Genomic DNA, 9282 nt, shown 5'->3' on the forward strand with positions numbered 1-9282 from the left:
TCCCCTTGTACCCCCTTGTATCCCCTTGTACCCCCATGTACCCCATTGTAGCCCCTTGTATCCCCTTGTACCCCATTGTAGCCCCTTGTACCCCCTTGTATCCCCTTGTACCCCATTGTAGCCCCTTGTATCCCCTTGTACCCCCATGTACCCCATTGTATCCCCTTGTACCCCATTGTAGCCCCTTGTATCCCCTTGTACCCCCTTGTATCCTAGAAATCTGCAAAGTCACATCATATATATATATATATATATATATATATATATATATATATATATGTGTGTGTGTGTGTTCATAGAAAGAAAACAGAAAGTACAGATGATATGAGGTGGGGACCGGTGGCGTGATCTCGCTGTCGTAACATATGGGACTTTTCATGACTCATTCCTTCCATGACATCCTGAGATGATAGCGCCATCATTATTTACACTTCATTATTGTTTCAGTTTTCGTCACCTCCTCACTGTCCTCCTCCAGTATGAGGCCCCCCGCGCTCCTGACTATATTACTACTCATAGTCCATGCAGGTATGTTATCTATAGTTCTGGCTGTATATACTGTCACCTATATTGTCAGTGTGGTTTGTGAATGTGAAGGGGACCGCTATGGGGTCTATAACCGCCCCTTGTATCGATTCAACCCAATATCAAGAGATAGTAAGTGTCCTCTGTGTGTAGCCAGACTGTCTGTGCGGTCTCCAGTATCTCAGGTTGTATATTGGGTCGTATTACATATATTACATATATTATTATATTATTTGTACTGTATATATTGTATTACCGCCTGTATGTATATATTGTATTACCGCCTGTATGTGCTCCCTCTACTGCCGGGTCATGTACAGCCCTGAAAAATGTGTCTCTGCTCTATGAATAAAGCTTAAGAATATCAGCTATGGAGATGTATTGTAGTACTACAAGTCTCAGAAAGGTCTATAACATATCCCAGCTGCAGCCTAGATCATATGGATAATGCAGCTCACCCAGTTTGGGGGGGGGGAGGTGGTAGCCAGGTCTTGTACCCCTAGTGCTGCTTGTTCAGGGGGGAGGGGGGCAACAAGCCACATTTATCTATTTAGATATAATAAGGGCAACGGACTGCACCTTTGCCCCCGCTGATAGAAAGTCTCACCCCCTCTCATGTCCAATATCTGTGCCCTATGTAAGCACCAGCATACCCTCAGTGGGGCGCTATTACTAAGCCGAATGCTATGACATATGACTCAGGTTTCAGGGTTTCTAAATGACACTTGCGACAGCTTTTTCTGCCCTCGCAACTTCCCAAAAAGGGCCCAATGCAAGGCTGTGGTGTGGGAGGGGTTAATGGTCTGACCAGATCCTTCACCATTACACTAGCCCATCTACCATCTACACGATCTACGGTAGCCCTGAGCCTGCGCGAGTGGCCAGCCTGCCAGGAGATGCTCTGGATTTACTCCAAGACCTCACCAAAAATCAGACTATCAGTGAAGGGATCATCAAGACTGGAGGACAAGATGCCGAGCTTGACGACTCCCCTTCAGTGTCTCCCCCTTGTGTGCAAGGTCCAAACTCAAGTACCTTTATACCAAGTGTCTCCAGTCCACCAGGGACTTGTAAGATCTCCACCTCACCCACCTACCTTCACTCTCCAGCCCTCGTCTTCTACGACACAAGTCCTACAACAATCTGATACAAATCCATAATAAGTAACAGACACATCCTTATACGAGGTCACAGAACGAAGACAATCCCAGAAGACGTCCAGGCTCAGTGGTGGCTCCTTATCTAATATCTCCAGTCCTGGCTTCAGTCTGATCTCCGATTCTGTAGGAAGCTCAGACTCCTTCCCTGTAGACATCTTGTAGTATCTAAGGATATAAACCCGTGTATCCCGAGCAGATCACTGGCACTCGCTTCCTTCAGGACTCTTAGTTTATCTTCTTGTTCTTTCCATCCTCTTCTTGTCCCATAAGCTTTAAGATCCCAAGAAGTAAGAGTCTCCTTGTAGGTCCTGAGAAGCCGCAGACAATCTCCAGGGTCTCAGGGCGGCCACCCCTGGGGTTCTCGGATGGTGCCAGCTCTCTGCAGGTTGACTTCTGGTCCATGAGCCGTTCTTTGGGTGCAGGTATCCGTATGTCTGAACTGTCACTTAGGAGACCTCGGGTCCTAGGACCGGCTTGGTCTGGTCAGTCATCTACGACTTGTCCTGGGGACTACATAGGACCGGCTTGGTGTGACCGGCTCGTCCTGTGGACTGTCTCCGGCTCAGTCTGTCCTCTCATGTCCTGTGATTGTGTCTCTGTAATCTCCAGCTCTGCAGCTTATACAGAGAGCACCGGGCACTGCACCCGTGTAGTGTACACAAGGTCCTAACGCCCCAGGCCACACCTACACAATGTCACATCCAAAGCTCATACATGACGTGCTGTACTCTAGTCACACATAAAGCTGCATTCACAATTGTGCCTGATACTCATAAACTGTGACATGACACATTCCTACTCCAGTCACCTACAGACCTGCGCTCACTGTTCTGTTTTATAGACTATTGCCCACCCTGCCTGCCTGTGTGCCCCTCCACCCGGTATATAGCACCCAGCCTCCACACAGTATATAGCCCCTCCACACAGTATATAGCCCCCAGCCTCCACACAGTATATAGCGCCCAGCCTCCACACAGTATATAGCACCCCCAGCCTCCACACAGTATATAGCCCCCAGCCTCCACACAGTATATAGCCCCCAGCCTCCACACAGTATATAGCCCCCAGCCTCCACGCGGTATATAGCCCCCAGCCTCCACACAGTATATAGCCCCCAGCCTCCACACAGTATATAGCGCCCAGCCTCCACACAGTATATAGCACCCCCAGCCTCCACACAGTATATAGCGCCCAGCCTCCACACAGTATATAGCCCCCAGCCTCCACACAGTATATAGCCCCCAGCCTCCACGCGGTATATAGCCCCCAGCCTCCACACAGTATATAGCCCCCAGCCTCCACACAGTATATAGCGCCCAGCCTCCACACAGTATATAGCACCCCCAGCCTCCACACAGTATATAGCCCCCAGCCTCCACACAGTATATAGCCCCCAGCCTCCACACAGTATATAGCCCCCTCCCTATACCTCTGTCTCGGACTGTTAGGACTCTGCAGCAGACTCAGGACATCTCTGTGAGTCCGGAGATTAGTCAGAAGGTTTCAGCATTGGCTGACTACTTTCACTTTCATCTTAGACTGGGAATCCCCAGTAAGACCTGATAGGACTGATGATGTCATCGGAGCCGCGTTACGTACAGGATGGTGGCGGCATCTCTATATTTATTCCCGTAATGTGCCTGGTAACATCGCAGTCTATCGCAGGTCCATCCAATATACCCAGGAACATAACCTGGCCCTCCAGAGACCTCATCATGGACCCATTATACTGGATCTCCTCCCACGTACAGGAGACCCCTGCAAGGTTGTGACTCTTGTAGAAGTTTAGGGTGGTGGCATTCTTGGGTTGGTTCCATACTCGTTCTCTATCCATGCCCAGGATAGCCCTTAGTACCCCCATTCCTATAGAATAGTAAGACGCTGTTACTCTAGGGTTGGTCCCAAACACGTTCTCCATCCTACACTTTTTGTCTTGTAGCCCCTGCTCTTGTAGAAGAGTAGGCTGGTGTCAGTTCCAGATGGGTTCTCCATCCATCCATGGACAGGATAGTCCTACCTAGTATCCACTGTTTCCGGTGAAGAGTAGACTTATATTACTCTTGGCTTGTTCCATATTGTGTATCTGTGGACGTGATTGCCCTGCACCTTTTGTGTAGAACCTCAGTTCTTGTAGAAGAGTTCCATATCGGTTCTCCATCCAACCATAGACAGGATAGCCTTGTGGTTTTTACCTATTGCTTCCCATTCCCATAGAAGATGAGGCTGGTAGAACTCTGAGGTTGCTACTTCCATACTGGTTTTCCCTCCATGGACATCATAGCCCTGCACCTCTTTACCTATCCCCTCCCATTCTTGTAGGATTCAGACTGGTATAACCCACTGGTTGGTTTTTGCTCCCACTTTTAAAGCCCGGGAGATTGGGAACTTTATTAACGTGGACATCACAATGGGGTAGAAGGAGACACCCAACATGGTCTGCCGTACGTACAGTATAGAGTTTCCTTATAACATTGTCCCTTTCATGTATCTCTGAAGATATTTTGTGATTATTTTTTCTGACTTTTTAGGAAATGCCGATATTCAGATCTATCATGAATGCCGCCCTGTCGGATCTTCAGTCACCTTCCCTCCCGTAAATCTCACTAAAGAAACTTCATATGATTTAAGGAACCCTCAAAAAATAATGGTGACGTACCATGGCGACATGAAGGTGAGGTGGCCGTATACCCAACGCGTCACCTATAACTTGACAACTGGGGAGATTGTTCTCTACAACCTAACGGAGGAGGACAGCGGCATCTACAAGCAAGTGGTGAACATGGTGGATGTGGCTCACATATATCTCCAAGTGATTGGTGAGTCCCATAGACGACAAGTGACCTCTCCAAGGGTCCAAGGGTCATCTCCTGTGTCCTGGTAATCTGACACATGACCGAATACTATCCATACCTAACCCAATGCCTTTCATGATCTTCTTTAAGGAGGCCAGAAGAAGTTTGACCACATTTGTGGACAGTGACGGTGTTAATAATTTTTTTCCTATTTAAAGCCCCAATTTATAGCCCATGGAGCAGTCTGGGGTCAAAACTGGATGCAAGTCAGGTAAAATGATGAGGAATCCACACAGGAGGGCTCCAGACTGGAGGCCAGGAGAGCAGTCAGGATTGTCATGTTTGGAACCAGAGTCAGGACCAGGTTCCTTATAAATTTTCCAAAAATTTTGGCTTCATGTCAACCTGAAGTTTTTGGCGTTCTCCACCAAACATTTCAGGTTCACATGAAGCCAAAATTTTAGGAAAGCCCAGGGAAGATGCATTCTTCACCTCTGGACACCGCGTACCTCGTGGTCATTGTTGGGGCCTGTGATTGGATCTCAGTGGTCATGTGGGGTGCGCACATGTCGTGATGCAATGGCCATAGCTTGTTGCTCCCAGTCTGAGGGCTCCATGGTGACCCCGGGGTGCATGACATTGGAGAAGATATAACCCATAGGTAAAGACTGGACACTTGGAAAGAAGACCGACTGCCCGGGAGACATGAGGAGAGATGAATATCAGTGTTCTATTACTTTGTCTGCCCGCCCCTGGTCCTCTGCTCATTATACTCCGAGGTCCCATGAGACTCCTCAGTTTAATAATAATACCACTTTCGGTTCAAACTGAAACTTGGTGAACCTTGAGAATCTTCCCAAATGAATCTTGCAAAGTTCCCCCGTCACTGGCCAGGACATGATATTCACAGTATAGCACATGGGACCAGAACGCACTAACCTCAGGTTCATGTATGGTCTGGAGGACAATGTCCTTATACATGTGTCCTAACATAGTAACAGTGTAGAACTGTGTTGTCTTATAGAACCAATAAACGAGCCGACCCTACAGAAGGTGACAGTACAAGGCAACCAATGTCACATCCTCCTAGAGTGCCGGGTCCATGGACGAAATTCTCTCAATGTCATATTTCTAAAGGATGGAGAAGAGCTCACTGAGAACGTCACCCGGAGAGGCAATGCCAGCTACTTGTCTGTTGACATCAGGGCTCCAGGTTCTTCTGGGACATACACCTGTAAACTATGGAGTCCTTTAGGAGACAAAAAGTCTATCGCAATTCAGTTACCATCTCCAGGTAAGACAAAATCATTAAAATGCTCCTCTTGGGTTCTCAGCACATTCTCAGATCTTCATCTTCTCCTTTTCAAACATTTGTCAGTAAAATGTATGTAGGAGAAATGTGCAGAGTAGAGGTGAATGGAACATTGTGTATATACATGGTGCCCTCGTGTAGCATTCACCAACACAAAATAAATAGTGTGGGAGATCTACCAGGAATGGTGTAGTAGATCCATCGGAAAAGGTATAGTAGATCCATCAGGAGTAGTGCAGGAGATCCACCAGGAATGGTACAGTAGATCCATCAGGAGCAATGCAGGAGACCCACCAGGAATGGTGCAGTAGATCCACCAGGAATGGTATAGTAGATCTACCAGGAATGGTATAGTAGATCCATCAGGAGCAGTGCAGGAGATCCATCAGGAATGGTACAGTAGATCCATCAGGAATGGTGTACTAGATCCACCTGGAGTGGTACAGTAGATCCACCAATAATGGTATAGTAGATCCATCAGGAGCAGTGCAGAAGATCCTCCAGTAATAGTACAGTAGATCCACCAGGAATGGTATAGTAGATCCATCAGGAGCAGTGCAGGAGATCCATCAGGAATGGTACAGTAGATCCATCAGGAGCAGTGCAGAAGATCCACCAGTAATGGTATAGTAGATCCACCAGGAATGGTATAGTAGATACATCAGGAGTGGTACAGTAGATCCATCAGGAATGGTACAGTAGATCCATCAGGAGCAGTGCAGAAGATCCACCAGAACTGATACAGGACAGTGACCAGGACAGAGGTTGTCCTCCTGGGCAATGTGATTTATAAGAGCCACCATTCATGATTTTTTGGGACATATGTTGGAGTATTGTGACCAATTGATAATAGTGACCCATCACGTCTGTATCCCATCCAGACAACGATATCTGTATGGACGAGACACTGCCCCTGAGCACCTGGAATATCATCCTCATCATCCTCATCCTCCTCATCCTCCTCAGTATAATCATAGCTGGCATCATATACAAGAAATGTAAGTAGACCTTTTCTACTAGATGTCTACATACAAAGTATTGTCTCCAGTGCACGTAGAGAAGAAGACGTATCACAAGTCACTATTTACACAAGTCCTTCTTCTGCCACCGGTGTGTAATAACTCTATAGGATCGCAGACTCCTGGTCCACCTGGGACCTGAATGTAGCCTGCAGCCTAGTGGGCTGATCCACAATGTCCCAGATCTGTACAACCAGCGGAATTGAGAATAATGTCCCCGGTCATACGTGTAGCAGAGCTGAGCCTGTGTAGTTACTCTCATTGCCAGTGAGGTGCCATGTACAGGAGGTAGCCACACCATGGAGAACACAATGCTATACGTCAGATGGAGTGGCCACCACTTTCCTATAATGCAGAGTCCTATAGAAAGGTAGGTCGACATGGAGGCAAGTGAACCTGAAATTGACTCCCACCTCCATTTCCTCTCTACTTTCTGTCCCTCCCCCGCTGGCTGCCCTCGTCCTGTAGAGATGGCATAGTTAGGGATATGCCCGATGGCAGCCTCACTGGTTATGGTGGCACCAAATCCTTATAGGCTGGCACAGAGGTGATGGTGCGGGCACTGACGGCTACCTGTCACCCTTGTGATGATGTTTCAGGCTGCCCGTGATGTTCTATAATAATAATAATAATAATAATACATTTTATTTCTATAGCGCCAACATATTCCGCAGCACTGTACAATTTATAGGGTTCAGATACAGACATACATAACAAAGAACGTCATTTCACACAATGGGACTGAGGGCCCTGCTCAAAAGAGCTTACAATCTATGAGGTAGAGGGGGTGACACAAGAGGTAGCAGGGGCGGCATTGCTTATACAGTGTTCAGACAATTTTGTGCATTAGGAATTGTGATCGGCCGGTCTGATAAGATGCGTCTTTAGTTTGCGTTTGAAACTGTAGAAATTGGGAGTTCCTCTGATTGTCCGGGGTAGAGCATTCCAGAGAAGTGGTGCAGCTCGGGAGAAGTCTTGTATACGAGCGGGGGAGGTTCTGATAATAGAGGATGGAAGTGTTAGGTCATTGAGTGAGCGGAGAACACGGGTTGGGCGGTAGACAGAGATGAGGGAAGAAATGTAGGGAGGTGCGGCATTATGGAGAGCCTTGTGGGGGAGGGGGAGAACTTTATATTTTATTCTATAATGAATAGGCAGCCAATGTAGCGACTGGCACAGACCGGAGGCCTCGCTGTAGCGTCTAGCCTGATAGATGAGCCGCTGCATTCAGAATAGATTGTAGAGGGGAGAGTTTAGTGAGGGGAAGACCGATTAGTAAGGAATTACAGTAGTCAAGGCGAGAATGAATCAGAGAGACAATAAGTGTCTTTAGTGTATCTCTGGTAAGGAAAGGGCGTATTCTGGAGATGTTTTTGAGGTGGAGGTGACATGAACGTGCGAGTGAATGAAGGCACAGGCGTGAGGATGGCGGTGGTACCAGGCGATGCTGGTGGCTCAGATGACTTGGCAGGGATCATTCATTAACATGGAGGCACAATCACTTACTGCAGCAGGTTTCACACATATGGAACTTTACATACATGGACAGGAGCAGTCATGGCTCTTCACCCCTTCTTTAGTCCCCTTACCTTTTCCAAGATGGTGAAATGGGTCGACCATTGAGGACTAGTTCTCATTCCAACCACTATTGTGGAAATGCTGGGCTTGTCTCAGCCATAGATACCCACGTTTCCATATTAGTCAGCCGTGGAGAAGTTCACTAAAGTCAGCCAGGTCACAAGATTGTGGTTCTGGACTACCTGTTAGCCCTAACGGCCACTAACTAGCCCACAGACGGCAAAATAGACCAAAGCTGACCACTGGTTTCCTTTATTAAACTCTTCTCCTTCTTCTATCAGGTTGTGCAGTAAGTGGAGATGAAGAGTTTGAAGAGGTAACGCAGGAAGAGACTTCTAGCCTTCAACTACAAGAGACATCTAACCTTCAACCACAAGAGACATCTAACCTTCAACTACAAGAGACATCTAACCTTCAACCACAAGAGACATCTAACCTTCAAACACAATAGCATATCGATGGTCCACCTGAAGAGGAGAGAAGAAGAAGGCCCTACTGTGAAGTGTCTATGTCTGATCCAGATGAATCTGAGGTCACCACGGTCCTGGACAATGACCAGGAGATGTCTACATCTGAGGATATTCCAAGCAGCCCGGACCCAGGTCATAGTGGACAAGAAGGAGCAACCAACATAGAACTAACAGTGCATGGGTCAGCCTCCGGCCATGGCCAAGAGGCAATTGGATGATGTTTGTAGGTACTGCCCTTAGAGCTAGGACATTATAAGCTCAGGCTGTATGTGTTTGGTGTCCAGGACTTACATGGAAGACTTCTGTGACGAAGCCGATACCAAAAACTAAGAGTCAGATATCAGAAGAGTGCAGGAAGAACTGACTATGGTATATAATGGCTCCTTCTGTTATGGTCAGGACTTCCCTATCTCAATGTGGTCAATG

Source organism: Leptodactylus fuscus, chromosome 1 (assembly GCF_031893055.1).
Source record: "Leptodactylus fuscus isolate aLepFus1 chromosome 1, aLepFus1.hap2, whole genome shotgun sequence".
Taxonomy (NCBI): domain Eukaryota; kingdom Metazoa; phylum Chordata; class Amphibia; order Anura; family Leptodactylidae; genus Leptodactylus; species Leptodactylus fuscus.